Genomic DNA, 14,581 nt, shown 5'->3' with positions numbered 1-14,581 from the left:
AGGATTTCTGGGCTCATACCTACTGTGATCTCAGTCTCTAGTTGGGGGCCAAAGTAGGCCATCTCAGTAGTATTCTCAATTGCATGTTTTATTCTTTTGAAGCTTTGATTACATTCAACAGACCATTGAATTGTGACATTTCATTCTGTCAAATCTCTCAATGGAGCACTTATAGAAGCAAAATCATGAATGTACCTTGAGCAATATTTGGCCATGCCTAAAATGGATCGCAACATGGTGACATATTGCGGGGGCAAGTACCTGACAGTGCTTTCACTTTATCATGGTCAGGAATTATCCCATAGGAAAATATGTGCCCAAAGAATTAGAGTTGGGGCTTGTGAAACTCACACTTTGCTGCATTCAGTTTGAGACCAGCATCAGCAAGTAATTGGCTCACATGTGTAAGAGCCTTACATTCCTTTTGTATTGCTCCAAATGCCAGTATATCCTCACTTCACCTAAAAACATTTGTGACAGGTTGGATTATTTGATGTAGAACATCCTGAAATATTTCTGCAGCTGATGACACTCCAAAACATAACCTTTTGTTTCTGAACAAACCAAGATGAGTTTAAAAAGTAGTAATGTATCTGCAATTCTCTTACAACTCTTGTGGATGATATTCGTTGCTCAGGTCAAGACAGGAGAAGACTTTGGCACGATTCAGTTGCATGATCATGCCTGCTATGTGTGGACCAGAATGTCTTTCACTCTCAATTAATTTGTTGGGCTGGAGCATATCAACACAGATGCGCACAGCACCCTCACTGTCCTTTTTTTGGCGCAACTACAATGGGCGACACCCATGGCATAGGACCAGTGAAGCACTCAATGATGTCATGCTTCAACAGCGTTTCTAGTTCTTTCTCTACAGCTTCTTGCAGGTTGACTCCAAGGTGCCGCTAGGCAACAGTGTGAATGTGCAATGTGAAGTTGCATTTTCATTGTTTTGAGCTTGGCCGGCGCCATAAGAGAGAAATCGGAGCTGACCCACAACTTCAGACTGTCTGTGGAGGTTGTAATTGAAAAATATCAGTCCCCTGTAAGCAGTGGTAGCATGGCTGAGTAGGCAAACACTGGATGAAGCTCTTTGAAAAACATGAATTGGCACTTGTACTGATACTGCTTTATGTTTCAAAGTCGCTGTGAATGACCACTGACTGTAACAGTTTAGAAGCAGCCCATGTGTATAATTTGGTGCCTGTTGAACTTTTCAACTGGCATGATGTTAACTGGCGCACCACAGTCTATAATAAAGATTATGGGGCAATCCTTGACCTTTATTGTAATCTTAGGTCAATGTCTAAAGTAATGTTGTTGTTTCATTTCGTGGTTTACCTCTGTCGTTCTTTCTTCCTTGCAAGCAGCCAGACCTACATGTGCCTTTTGTTCATTGATCAATGCCATCAGCGCACATCCATCTCCTTCACTGGTGCTCGATAATGATGTTAACGAGCCTCTGTAGGATGAACTTGACATCGATAGCCTTTGTCTGGTTTCTACCTGTCATAACAGATGTCTCTTTTGTGCTTTGTGGTTGAGGGGTTAATGCTTCTAGAACTTTCCGGCGTCCATTTTCTCTTTTTACCATGACTTAGTTTGTTTCTTTTTTGCTTTGCAAACTGTTATGAAGTGGTTCTTCTTACCACAGCTTTTGCATGTTTGGCCTGTAGCTTTGTAGATGGGGACTTGCAAGCGTCTACTCTGTGTTTATTCTTACTCTTCGTGCCCAACACTGATTCACTTTTTGCTGTTCCAGCTTCCATGTCTGCAGCTTTCCAATTCACTCATTCTTCGGCCCTGGTGGCCATTACTACGCTCTCCAGGTTGAGCGTTTCTCTGGAAGGAGTCTGAAAGACAGTCATCAATAACTCGGAGAAGTATGGCTTCTTCATCATTAAATTCACTAACCTTGCAGTTTTTGATAACCACATCAAGTCTTTCAACAAACTCATCCATCGTTTCATCTGCTTGCTGTCATGCTTGATTGAAAATGTACCTTTCTTAGTTGATGCGTTTTATTTTTCTCCCCTGAGGCGGAAAGCCGGGGGTTAGGTGCTCCATAATTTTTCTAACAACTATCACCATTCCTTAGCTGCTTTTACTGTGTGAAATACTTTGTTTTTAATAAATAAGGAACTCTGCTGGCACTCGCAGGTCTTGAACCCTGGTCCCCGCCCAGAACGATTCAGGTTCTGTTGCGGTAAAGACAGGGAGAGACGCCATCTTTGGTGAGGAGAGTTAGATCACCGCACCAGCTGTCGGGCCGCCTCCCCGGACGTGGTATTTAAACCTCGCTTATTATGTTTTGAGGTACGATGAATCCAACTCCAACTGGATTGTTCTTGTTTGGGTGATGATGTATATTGTTCACAGGTGTAAGGGATTTTGTTCACTCTTACTGGCTTGCAATCTGTAGAGATCTGTTTGCGCACTCTTTTTGGCTCATTTGGTTTCTTGATAAGACTTTCTGTTTGAGAGGGGCTATTCACTGGCGCGATACTCGACACGCTTTTTGCTTGTAAACGGCATGCCACGTAACTTAAGTTTGTGCTCTTTACACCATCAAGTCCATTCTGGATTATCATGTGTCACAATATTGCGCTTTGTAATCAAGGCTTTTTATCCTCAAATTAGGTTAATACCTTGAAATAGAGCTTCATCCCAACATCAGATTACCCCCAGCGGGTAACCATTGGATTTGATCAGGGTGGGTACTAAGCTTAGTACTGATCTAAGTGAATGTTGTTGCACTGACGGGTAACCCCATTACTTGGTTCTACGTGGTTATCACATAGGGGGTCCTGTTCCTGTTTATGTGAGAAGTAGTATGACAGTGCGTTTTATTTTTCTCCCCTGAGGCGGAAAGCCAGGGGTTAGGTGCTCCATAATTTTTCTAACAACTATCACCATTCCTTAGCTGCTTTTACTGTGTGAAATACTTTGTTTTTAATAAATAAGGAACTCTGCTGGCACTCGCAGGTCTTGAACCCTGGTCCCCGCCCAGAACGATTTAGGTTCTGTTGCGGTAAAGACAGGGAGAGACGCCATCTTTGGTGAGGGAAGTTAGATCACCGCACCAGCTGTCGGGCTGCCTCCCCGGACGTGGTATTTAAACCTCGCTCGCGCGGCAGCACAGATCAGTGTGTTTTATTTTTCTCCCCTGAGGCGGAAAGCCGGGGGTTAGGTGCACCAGCTGTCGGGCCGCCTCCCCGCCCTGTTATCCCCTATAAAATGGACGGTGGATCTCGTCTGCGCAGCGGGCGCGCCAAAGGCAAGCCCGTCTGGGCCCGTCCGGGCCCTGCCGGGCCCAGGGGCCAGTCCCCCTGCCCTTTTACCTGTCGATAAACCTCTGATATCATATAACAGGAACCAACTCCTGCAACTAAGAGGTAAGATCGGAATGAACTGTACCCTGTCAGCTACGCATAAGGATTACAAGTCCTGCATGGGTTGTCAATGTTATCTTACCCCGGATATAATAGCTCCGGAGGAACACCCTTTTTCTTTGGCTTTGCTTAATTGTCGTTCCCTACCTAAGCACGCCCTAGAGATATCCTTGCTACTGGAGGAACTGTACATTGAGGTTCTTTTCCTTACAGAAACATGGACGAACGATGGCTCAGACCCCGATATTGTCCGGGCCCTCCCCTCGAACTATGCAATTTCAAGGCAAGATCGGACGGACGAGGAGGAGGGATCGCCATAGTGCATAAAAAATCTATAGGCTGTAGAGTAGAGAAGGTCAACATCCCTGGGGCGGAGTGTATGATGTTCTCAGTCACTCTTTCCCCAATATGCTCGATTTCAGGGCTTTTGGTATATAGGCCTCAGGGGGCGATAGGACAGTTTTGTGAAGAGCTGTTAAGTTCGGTCATTAATTTGTCCTGTAACGCTCCTAATTTTACGATATTGGGAGATTTTAATATCCAGCTAGATAAATCCGACACTCTGATTTGTCAGAGTTTGTTGACTGTATTAGACACGGTCCAACTTAAACAAATCATCAAAGGTCCTACACACAAAGCAGGACACACGCTGGATCACTGTTACACGAACCTAAGCACGCTTGAGTTTATAAAATCCACCTTAATTCCTTGGTCTGACCATACCCTCCTGTCCTTCTCCCTTACTCGCCAGGAACAGACAGGCCAGGCTTGTTTTTCCCAAAAAATTAGGCGAGCATGGTCTAAATTAGCAAAAGAGAAATGTATTCTCAATCTTTTAGAAACCCTACCTGAATCTAGTAATGACCCCTCAGAAGCAAACGATCGTTATAATCGCTGGCTAGAGGAATCACTGGACGTGGTTCTCCCTAAGGTTGAACTCTCCCATCGTACTGGGATGAATAAACAAGCCTGGTATACTCCAGAGCTTAGAACCCTTAAATAGCTTTGCAAGCAGAAAGAGAGGCTTTGGAGGAAAGACTATCTTGAAGCCACTAAAGATACCTATAGGACTGTGCTACGTAATTATAAAAAGGCTATAAAAGCTACCCAGTCCAATTACTATCAAGAAAGAATCACTTCTGCCTCCAGCTCTTCCAGGGAAATTTTTAAAATATTTAAGTCCTTAGTCACGCCTCCTGCCCCAACTGCCGACCCTCGTCTTGCCCACACACGCTGTAGGGAGTTAGCAAATTTCTTTGTATCAAAGATAGCGGATATCTATTCAACATTCCGGGGTTCCCCGTTGGCATTATCTTTGTCTCCTAGTTCAGATCTGACCCTTCTTGAGACATTCCCCCCTCTTGACTGCCTTAAGGTTCAATGGCTTCTGGGCAACTTGAAATCAGGTTCACCGTCTGATGTAACACCTCCGACCGTTCTCAATCTGGTCTCAGATACTGTGGCTCCGGTGATCCGGGAGGTGATTAATACCTCTTTGTCAACTGGGGTAGTCCCTCTCCACTGGAAATAGGCAAGAGTAAAGGCGCTACTGAAGAAGCCCAATCTCAACCCTGAAGACTGGGCCAACTACCGCCCTATCTCCTTGCTGCCCACGATCAGTAAACTCACTGAAAAATATGTAAACTCCCTAAAATCCAGCCATTTAGAAAATAACAACTTATTACATCCAACCCAGACCGGATTCAGGTGCAAACAAGGCACTGAAACGGCTCCTGTTGCAGTAATTGAGGAGGCAAGAAATATTGTTGATGGAGGTAGTTGTGCAGCCATATTGTTATTAGATCTCAGTGCGGCCTTTGACACCGTTAATCATTCTATTCTGATTCAAAGGATGAATGATGTAGGTGTCACTGGGACCGCACTGAAATGGCTGCAGTCCTTCCTCTCCGAGCGGACTTTCTCGGTATTTGAGGATGACATCTCCTCCCCTCCTATACATCTACACTGTGGCGTTCCCCAGGGGTCATCCCTCAGCCCGACCTTATTTAATATATATATGAGGCCTTTGGCTGAGGTGGTGCTACCATGGGGGGTGCAACTAGTGGCTTACGCTGATGATACTCAGCTTATCATCACTCTTTCTGGGCAGATGTCGTCCTACGACAATCTTTCATCCTGCCTTAGTAGAGTCCGTGAGTGGATGGATGACTCTTTCCTGAAACTCAACGGAACAAAGACGGAGATCATGATGCTAGGGCATGATGCTCCCCCCACGGTGGACGGCTGGTGGCCTACCACCCTGGGCCCTCCCCCCCCAAAAGATAACATTAAAAGTCTAGGGTTGTGGCTGGACCCTGCACTTAATTTTTAGGTGCAAGCCCAGAAGGTAGCAGCCACCTGTTATGCCCTGATGAGATCACTGAGAAAAATCATTGGGCTGCTTCCGTTTGAAGCAAGGCGGATATTAGTCCAGGCCTTGATTTTAACGCGCCTGGACTATTCCAACGCAGTATATCTAGGAGCTCCACAAGGAACACTCAGGGTCTTACAGACTGTACAGAATTGTGCAGCTCGTATGCTTCTACAGATATCACGTAGAACTTCGGCCAAACCAGCGCTCCGACAACTACATTGGCTGCCGGTACAACAAAGGATTGAATTTAAGGCTATGACTATCGTTCATAAAGCCTTAACTAAGACAGGACCTGATCTCATTCAACCTTTGTTTTGTCCTTATCAAACGAACAGGACCCTTAGATCCAGCAACAAGAACTTTCTGGCAGTTCCACGAATCAGGAGAAGCCGTATGGGTGGCAGGCGCTTTGCTGTTCAGTCAGCAAAACTTTGGAACAACTTGCCCGACCCTATTCGGATGGAGGAGAACCATCTTAGGTTTAGGAATATGCTGAAAACCTTCCTATTTCCCTAACTCACTGGGGATGAATTGGACCACTGTAAGCGCTGGGATGCCTCCGGGTAACCATGCGCTATACAAATGAGTAATCATTCATTCATTCATGTTCGGCATGGGATTGAACTTGGCTTTCAGTGCTTCCTTGATTTGATGGAATGATACTTCATCAGCTTATGATATTTTCTTGATCACTTTTTTCTCTCCGTCACCAGCCAGGGACTTCAGATACTTAATGATTTTCTTACCAACTACTTCTTCTAGGGGATCTATAAAATCATCAAATGTATCAATCCATGCAGTCCATCTGGCGCCAATATTCTGCTTTTTGGTGGTGTTGAATGGTGGTGGGGGTTTCAGAAAAGCTGCTGCATCGTACTTCACACTTCCTTCAGCAGTCACTATTCTAAAGGCCTTTCGGTGTACTGGATGCCACTTGCCGCTTTGCATGCTTCGGTCGTGTGACACTTCAATCGCTTGTACTGGTTGCTTCTAGAGCTTCGCTATATATCGATGATGGCTCTAAGTTAGGCTGTAGTGCAGTATCTCTTCTTTTGACCTTCCCTGTGGGTTTCTGGTGGGCTTTTCGAGTGTGCTCCTCTGCAGGGCCTTCAATTTCTTTGAGGGACATAAATAGAGTTGAGTGGGACTACCTCTTCACACACTCCAATGTCGAACTGCATTTCATCAAGATTGAGTGCAAGTGATAAACACGGGAAGTTTGCCATAACATTGCAAACTTCCAGGGAGAGAAGCCATGTTTCTTCAGAGCACAGAGCCCATCCTCATTACCAGTTTTAGCACCTTCCCAACCCGGGAACATGCAAATCAATACACCACAGACGGAGCTCTGGGTTGTATGCCCTTATTCCTTAGCATCAATCCACACCCTGCTCTCTGATTACATCATAACCAAACCCTAACACCTCCCACCTCCCCTTTATGTCCACCCGGAACCGCATACATAGTCCCATGACACCAGAAACTGGATTTGCTTTACGAACTATCAATCAGGTGGAAGAATTCACGTCTTGGTTTCTCACTTGGATTTAGCATTTCCACCACAAGTTGTGGACATTTTCTATTTTTACCACTCAACTCTAAATCATGCCATGTGTTTTTTTCTAATTAGTCAAACACTGTTCTTTAACCCCTTAACCGCGGCCGTTTTTTCGCGGCAGTGCAGCCGTTTTAAAGAGCGGGCGGGGCTGCGTCGGCCGTTGAACGTGCGCAGCACCAGCCAGGTAGTGCTCCGAACATTCAACGGCCGACGGCAGCACTTAACGGGTTAAGTCATTAAACAAAATATTATGCCGTTATACTTTACAATAAAATCTGTCAGTAATTGCTCTTGTCAGTTGAAACTAAAAAGAATCGAGCAGTGTTCTGATGTGAATGCCTTCTGATCCACAGCAGATGACTTTAGCATGTGCTGTCGAGGCTTTGCCTTCTACTAGTCAGCTAGCCCTTATGAGGTCAGTCAGCTGGCCAACTGGCATGTTGTCCAATTACCATAGGTCCGTTTTATTAATTACGGCCCCTCAATACCGAAATATTCAAAGTTGTGTTCTTTTCTAGGTCTTATTTACAGGAGCTGTCAGGCAGCCCTCTTCATCCAAAGGCCTGCTGTAGTGTCCTTCACATCATAGTATGCAGCATGGGTGTGTGGATTGGCTGACTTCAGCCACTGGTTATCTTCTGTGTGCATGATAGTATTTTGCCCAAGCACAATGACATCACCCACAAAGAAAGTACAAGGCATTGGTAGGCCAGTATATATTTTTGTAAATTATTTTCATGAGTGGCTCATTCAGGTAACAGAGATGGGGCTCGGAGTGGGCAAGTCGAAAAACACCAAGGAGGGAATATTAAATAAATAATTAACGTTCCCTTGTTGTTGTCTCTTGACTCCCCCCACCCGGCCCCACCGCTGGTACCGACACGGGCCACTCCTGGTTATTTTCCCACCCTTTATCCTTTTTAAAAAAAAAAAAAAAAATTTGCAAGGACATGACATCTCATCCTACTGCCTACTGCCCTTATACAGCTGCTTGCAGTTCACTGCACGTTGCAGGGGCCCTACAGGCAAAGCAAATTTTTTTAAATTATTATTATTCAAAGATGGGGGCTACTGTTGAATGATTTTCAAGTCAAGCTCATCTCCTCTTGCTACAGACTGTCTGCTGCAGCGCAGTTAACTATGGAGCAAGAGAGCGAAAGCCCCAGGCATAATGTACTTGCTGCACCCTCGCCTCTCTTCCCCATCAGCGAGGAGTATTCTCTTCAATAACTAACACCTGCAGTGGTGGCCGGCACAGCTTACAGGTGGCAGACGGGCACAGGGGGAGCATGCTTGGGGGAACACAATGTAAATGTAAAAGAAAACACTTAATTCGCGCGATAACTACACTCCACACTGTTATTTGAAGCGTAAAAGGCCATTTTATTAAGACACGGTTGCAATCATTTAACTTTATTGGCATTACATAACTATAAGAAAATAGTTTTGCCATCCCATGCCGACACATTCTCCGTTCAGCCTTCTCAAAACCATCTCACCTGTTTGACTCTTCCCCATTCACTCAGTGACCTTCTTCCTCTCCCCATTCTCACCTTCACTTGCCCTTCAAGCATCTTCTGTTGACTTTCCTTCATTGCCTCCCGCGCCCCGCTATCAGTCACCCGTGTACCATTCTCCCTCCCTGAGGGGTGGATCCGCCCCTATATGTGACTCACCACCCCTCCAAAGTACCGTAACTTTGCTACTCGGCAACCTGCCCTAAACTGGCATGCTAAGACCGCTCCAGTCCCAAGCCCTCCACGTAACCTGTAGGGTGGGTGGGTGGACAAACTTCTTCTCTCTAATCCCCCCGGTGGTGCTAAGGTGTCAGGAAGAGGCTGGATCCTCCTCTCCTGACACCTTATATGTGTTCCTAATGCCCGCCTCTTCCCCTATCCTCTAAACCCTCCCACAACGTGTCCTTCTGGGCCATCGCGCGAATAGCCCCAGGGGAACACTGGTCTGCGACCTTAACTTCCCCCGGGGGCCCTCATTGCCGCTGGGCCCCGTGTCTAGGCTCCTGCTCTCCTCCGTCGGACTCCAGGAACAGGAAGAACAGCCAGGCTCATCTGACCAATCATAACACTGAAATGCAGCATTGTGATTGATAAGCACACAGGCTCCCTCTGACCAATCACAATGCTACAATGCAGCGTCATGGTTCGACGCTCAGTCAAGGGATAGGGGCCTGAGCATGTACTCCATGCAGGCTGTAACAGCATAGTTGGACTTCAGTTCTTAACATAATTTCCCACAGAATACTCGAAAATCCCAGCATCAAAACTATGGGCCATCTGGCACCCTGGGATTCTCTGACATCTTCCAGACAGAGCACTTTAAATTCGTTAATCTGCACGTGATGAACTGTTGTTCATGAATTTCCTAAGCTAAACTGGTTTTCTTTAATATTTTTTTAACTGCTGTTTCCTCTTTTGTATGATTGTATTTATTCGAAACAAATAAAATGTACTTACTTACTTTAGCAGGAGTGGAAGTATTGTATTAGAATCCACATTAGTGCTTAAATAAACGGCTCCGGTAAAAAAGCTTCCTTACAGTCTTGTCCTATTTCCATGTCTATGGTTTCTGTCTTACCTCATGCTTCTGTTTCAATGCTCATCCTGCTAAGAGTTGTAAGTATGCCCTGACAGATCATTTCTCCAGACTTGGATGATTGAGTGGGTAAGTGCGTTTAAAAAGTAATTCTTTATGTGGATGGGGAAAAGAACTGACAGACCATTAAGAGAACAAGTGAAGCAGGACTTGCCATTTTCAGGCAGCCTCATTATGCTCACCTCCTTCTATTTTATGTAAAGGTGTCTTTGGGAGTAATACTAGCTGTAAATCTGGACGTTCATGGTGTTTCTTTGCATTCAGCTGTTTGCTCAACTGAGCACCGTGCTGGATGCCTGCAGCTTCTTTACTGCCTGTCTCGTCTTCGTCAGCGCACAGCAGGGCATGTGCTTACTGGAGCAGGCGAGGTTAAACGTCCCAATTCCAGTACACCAATGCACATCAGAGATCAATGGTGTAACATACCGTGTCTAACCAGCACTACATCTTCCCAGAGCAAGGCAATACTACCTAAGCATTGGGTCTTTTTGGACTTCACAGCCATTGTAAACAGTATGTTCAGAATTCTATTCTGATTTATTCCACACAGCAGATGCCAGTAATACTTCTAATGGACTATACCACGTTGTCACCTTACACGTACAAAGGCGCATTTTTGTTTTTAATGTGCTAAAGTATCCAATACAAGGCATGAACCTAGGCGAACTTGTGCATATCTATGTTTACATGCTTTAGCATATTAACGCTTTATAACTTTGCCAAAGTATGAATGTATTTGCCTTTATGCTGATCTTTTGGAATCTCCACCTCCTACTCCACCTAGAGAGCCTCTGCCTACGAGGCAGAGCAGACGCCGAGTAGAGTTGGTTTGGGAAATCTGTGCCTCACACTCCCTCGAAGTTTTTATATAGCGTAAACTTGACCGATGTATCGGGTATCAGAGCGCTTTACATGAGCACCAGTTCAGTTACACAAGGACACATTCATTTTGGTAGGCACAGGGAAATTAAGGGGCATATTATCAAGAAACGGAGTTAAGATTATCGTTGCTTTAGCGGCAGGGAGCAGCGATAATGGGCTTGATAATATGCCCTTTTGAATTCCCATAGAAACCCATGTTCTTGTGTGAACATGGGCTTCTATTGGAATTCTCTACTGCATATTATCAAGCCCACTATCGCCGCTTTAGCGGCAGTTTCCTGCTGCAAAAGCCGCGATCATCTGAACTCTGTTCTTGATAATATGCCCCTTAGTTTTTTGCCAAGAATCACAGGATGTTGAGAGTCACTGCCAAGACACAAATCCGGTTCCCCAGACTTGAGATTGATTGCCCTTGCCTGAGGCTTTGGCAATAGTTTTTTTCTATGTAAATGTCTTGAAGTGTTAGTCCCCCTCGCTTTCGAACACAACTGTGCTATGTACCGGTTTTGTGGCTCAAGCATTCTTATTTTCTTTCTTTTTTTTAAACTGTTTTTATTTGCAACAAAATTGCATTGGTACATTGCATTTTCATAACCATATCGGTGTACCTAAAACAAGAAACTGGCATCATTACATTCCATCTAATATTTAGGAAAGATGACATAATATTGCTGCCTCTGGTCAGCGCACAATCATTTGTGTGATACATCACTAAACCAAGGAACTACATACAGTGATAAGATGAAATGATAGGGCCAAGCGGACACATCTCTTCTAGCTTGCCAGTGGGGAGGACTCAACTTTGTCTGTTAGCTGGGCCATCAATGTTTGCCTTTCATGACGCAGCTCTACAGTAGGGGAGATGCAAATGTCACCTCTGTAGTTATTCCACTTTCCCCATTTATGATCCCATTTCCTGGGGCATCCTTGTCCCTTGAACACCTCCTTCTCTGCAATCATTGCACTGTCCATGTCCGTTGCCCAATCACTTACAAGTGGGATCCTGTCCACCCCCCATTTTTGTGCGATGTTGTGTTTTGTGATGATTCAGCCCATTGAGGCCCACGCCTTCTCCGCCTGGGAGAGGTCAGTAGCCTCCCATATATTAAGGAGGCAGAGTTGGGGAGATGGCCTCAGGGGCTTGTCACCTGTCCTTTCAATTTGGCCAGTCACCTTTTCCCAATAATTCTGAATTTGTGGACATTCCCATAGTATGTATACAAAGGTGCCAATATGATTACAGTGTTTGAGATAGAGACATGCCTATCCAGTCTAAACAGGAGCTTAGCATCAAAGTAGACCCAGTGGAGGACTTTCAGCTGGATGAGCCTTAGTTGCATGGGAATGGTTACTTCTCTGGGAGAGGCCAGAGCCTCTTCCCAGTCTTCGTCATCTATACTTCCCAGGTCCGTCTCCCAGCCTATATGTAATTTCTGCATCGGATCAGCACGGTTATTCACCAATTTCTTATGAGTGAGGGAGATGGCCTTGTGGTCCATGGGGTCTAAAAACAACCGGTCTTCTAGGGGGGAAGATTCAGGGAGAGGGATCCTTTTTGGCAGGGCAGCTGAAATAGCGTGACTGATCTGTAGATATCTAAGGTCTCCGAATGTGTCCGTTGGTACTTTGTCTGGAGGTCAGCAAATGTGGCCAGCTTTCCTTTCACCCACATGTCCCCAACTCTGGAGATCCCAATATTGTTCCATTTATCAAATACGGGGCATTTACTGAGTGAACCCAGTATATCAAGTTCCCAGAGAGGAGTTGCCTTAGTCAAACTGTTATGCCAGCCCAGCTTTCTCGTGACCCCATACCAAACCTCAACTGTAAGGGCCATGGGGCCAGTCAAGTTAGATGTATGGGGATTCGTATATAATATCACTAGTATAGCCACCCTGCCCCATGAGCCAGTGATCTGTGCGGAAATTGGGATCATCGTGTGGGCCAAACACCCATCTATTGATTGCTGTTAGTTGGGAAGCTTGATAATAGAGTCACATGTCTGGCAACCCTATGCCCCTGTCGTACCATCCCATTGTGAGTTTGTTCATAGCAATTCGTTGCAGGCGGTCTTCCCACAATAGTCCCGGTACAACGCCATCAGTTTGGAAAAATAGAAGTCAGGGATAGGGTTGGGAGCATTCTGAAGCACGAGCATCTTAAACAGGGACGCACGCCCCAGGAGAATGAGAGGGAGAGATCGCCAGTGTTGGGCGTCTGATTTTAAACATTGAAGCGGCCCCAGCAGGTTCCGTTCAAAGAAGAGGTTAACATCTGGGACGACAAAAACGCCCAGGTAACAAAAGCCCTGGAATGCCACCGGAATCTCATAGCCCCGTGGATTGGATGGGGGTTCGCCCCATAATACATACATCTGAGATTTGGATCAATTTATCCGATATCCTGAGTGTGCACCGAATATGTGGAATATGTGGAGTACCCGCCGCAGAGAGCGTGCTGTAGAGGCCAAATAACAAAGAATATCATCCACATATAGCGAGGTGCTTTCCTCATGGTCTGATGTCCATTTAAGTCCCCGTATACCTGGATCTCCCCTCATCCAAATGGCCAGTGGCTCTAATACCAGAGCGAAGAGGAGCGGAGACAATGGGCAACCCTGCCTCGTGCCCCGTCGGAGGGGAAAAGTGGCGGAGCGGTGATTGTTGACAGTGACGTGTGCTGTGGATTGTGCATACAATATCCTAATCCATCTTATTGCCTTGGGTCCAAACCCCATGCGCGTCAACACAGCAAAGAAAAAATCCCATTCAATGGTGTCAAATGCCTTTATGGCATCTAAGGATAATAGGATTGCTTCCTCTTTGACTGTACTAATTCTACCCAGGGCCCCATTCACCCGTCGCAGATTTCTAGCTGTGTTTCTTCCCGGCATGAATCTGGACTGGTTTGGGTGAATCAGTCTGCTGATATAAGGAAGGAGTCGGTTGGCCAGGTGCTTAGCCAGGATCTTAGTTTCGACGGTAAGAAGGGAGATAGGGCGGTATCATTTACAGTCTTCTGCTGGCTTGCTTGGTTTATGGACTACTACTATAGCGGCAGTGCGGATATCGGCTGGGAGGAGTCCCGACTCAAATCATTCCATATATAGACTCAACAAATGGAGCGCTAGTTTTGCTGCCATGAGTTTAAAGAGCTCAACGGGAAGTCCATCTGGAGCCATCGCTTTGCCAGAGCGGACATCTTGTGTGGTCTTTTGAATCTCCATCTCAGTAATGTCCACCTCCAAGGCATCCCTATCCTGTGGAGAAAGGCGCACTACAGTGATGGTGGCAAGGAGATCGGCCGACAGCGAGGCTTGAGATTTCTCCAAAACATTATAGACCTCCTCAAAATGAGATGCAAAGTGTCAGCAATTTTTTGAGGGTCAGTGAGAAGTGCACTATCGGGGTTGGCTATCGCATGGACCCATTGCGCGGCCTGCTCCTTGCGTTCCAGCCACACCAGGAGTTTGCCTGTATGTTCACCTAGCTCATAGGTCCAATGACGGGTAGATAGGGAACGGATTGTGGCCTCTTCTAAAAGGAGTTGTCTATAATCCTGTCTCTTAATTTTTAATTTGTGCTTAGTAGTGGGGTTGGGGCACTCGCGACAACCTCCTCCATGGCCAGTATGTCCACCTCCATTTCAACCACCCTCCTGGAGCGCTCAGTCCTATGTCTCACCATTAATGACAGCACCCTGCCCTTTATAACAGCTCCAAACGCTCCCCATAGTGTCACTGCGAGTCGACTGACCCCACAT

The sequence above is a fragment of the Lissotriton helveticus genome, chromosome 8 (assembly GCF_964261635.1).
Source record: "Lissotriton helveticus chromosome 8, aLisHel1.1, whole genome shotgun sequence".
Lineage (NCBI taxonomy): Eukaryota > Metazoa > Chordata > Amphibia > Caudata > Salamandridae > Lissotriton > Lissotriton helveticus.
Note: the sequence above shows the minus strand (reverse complement) of the source record.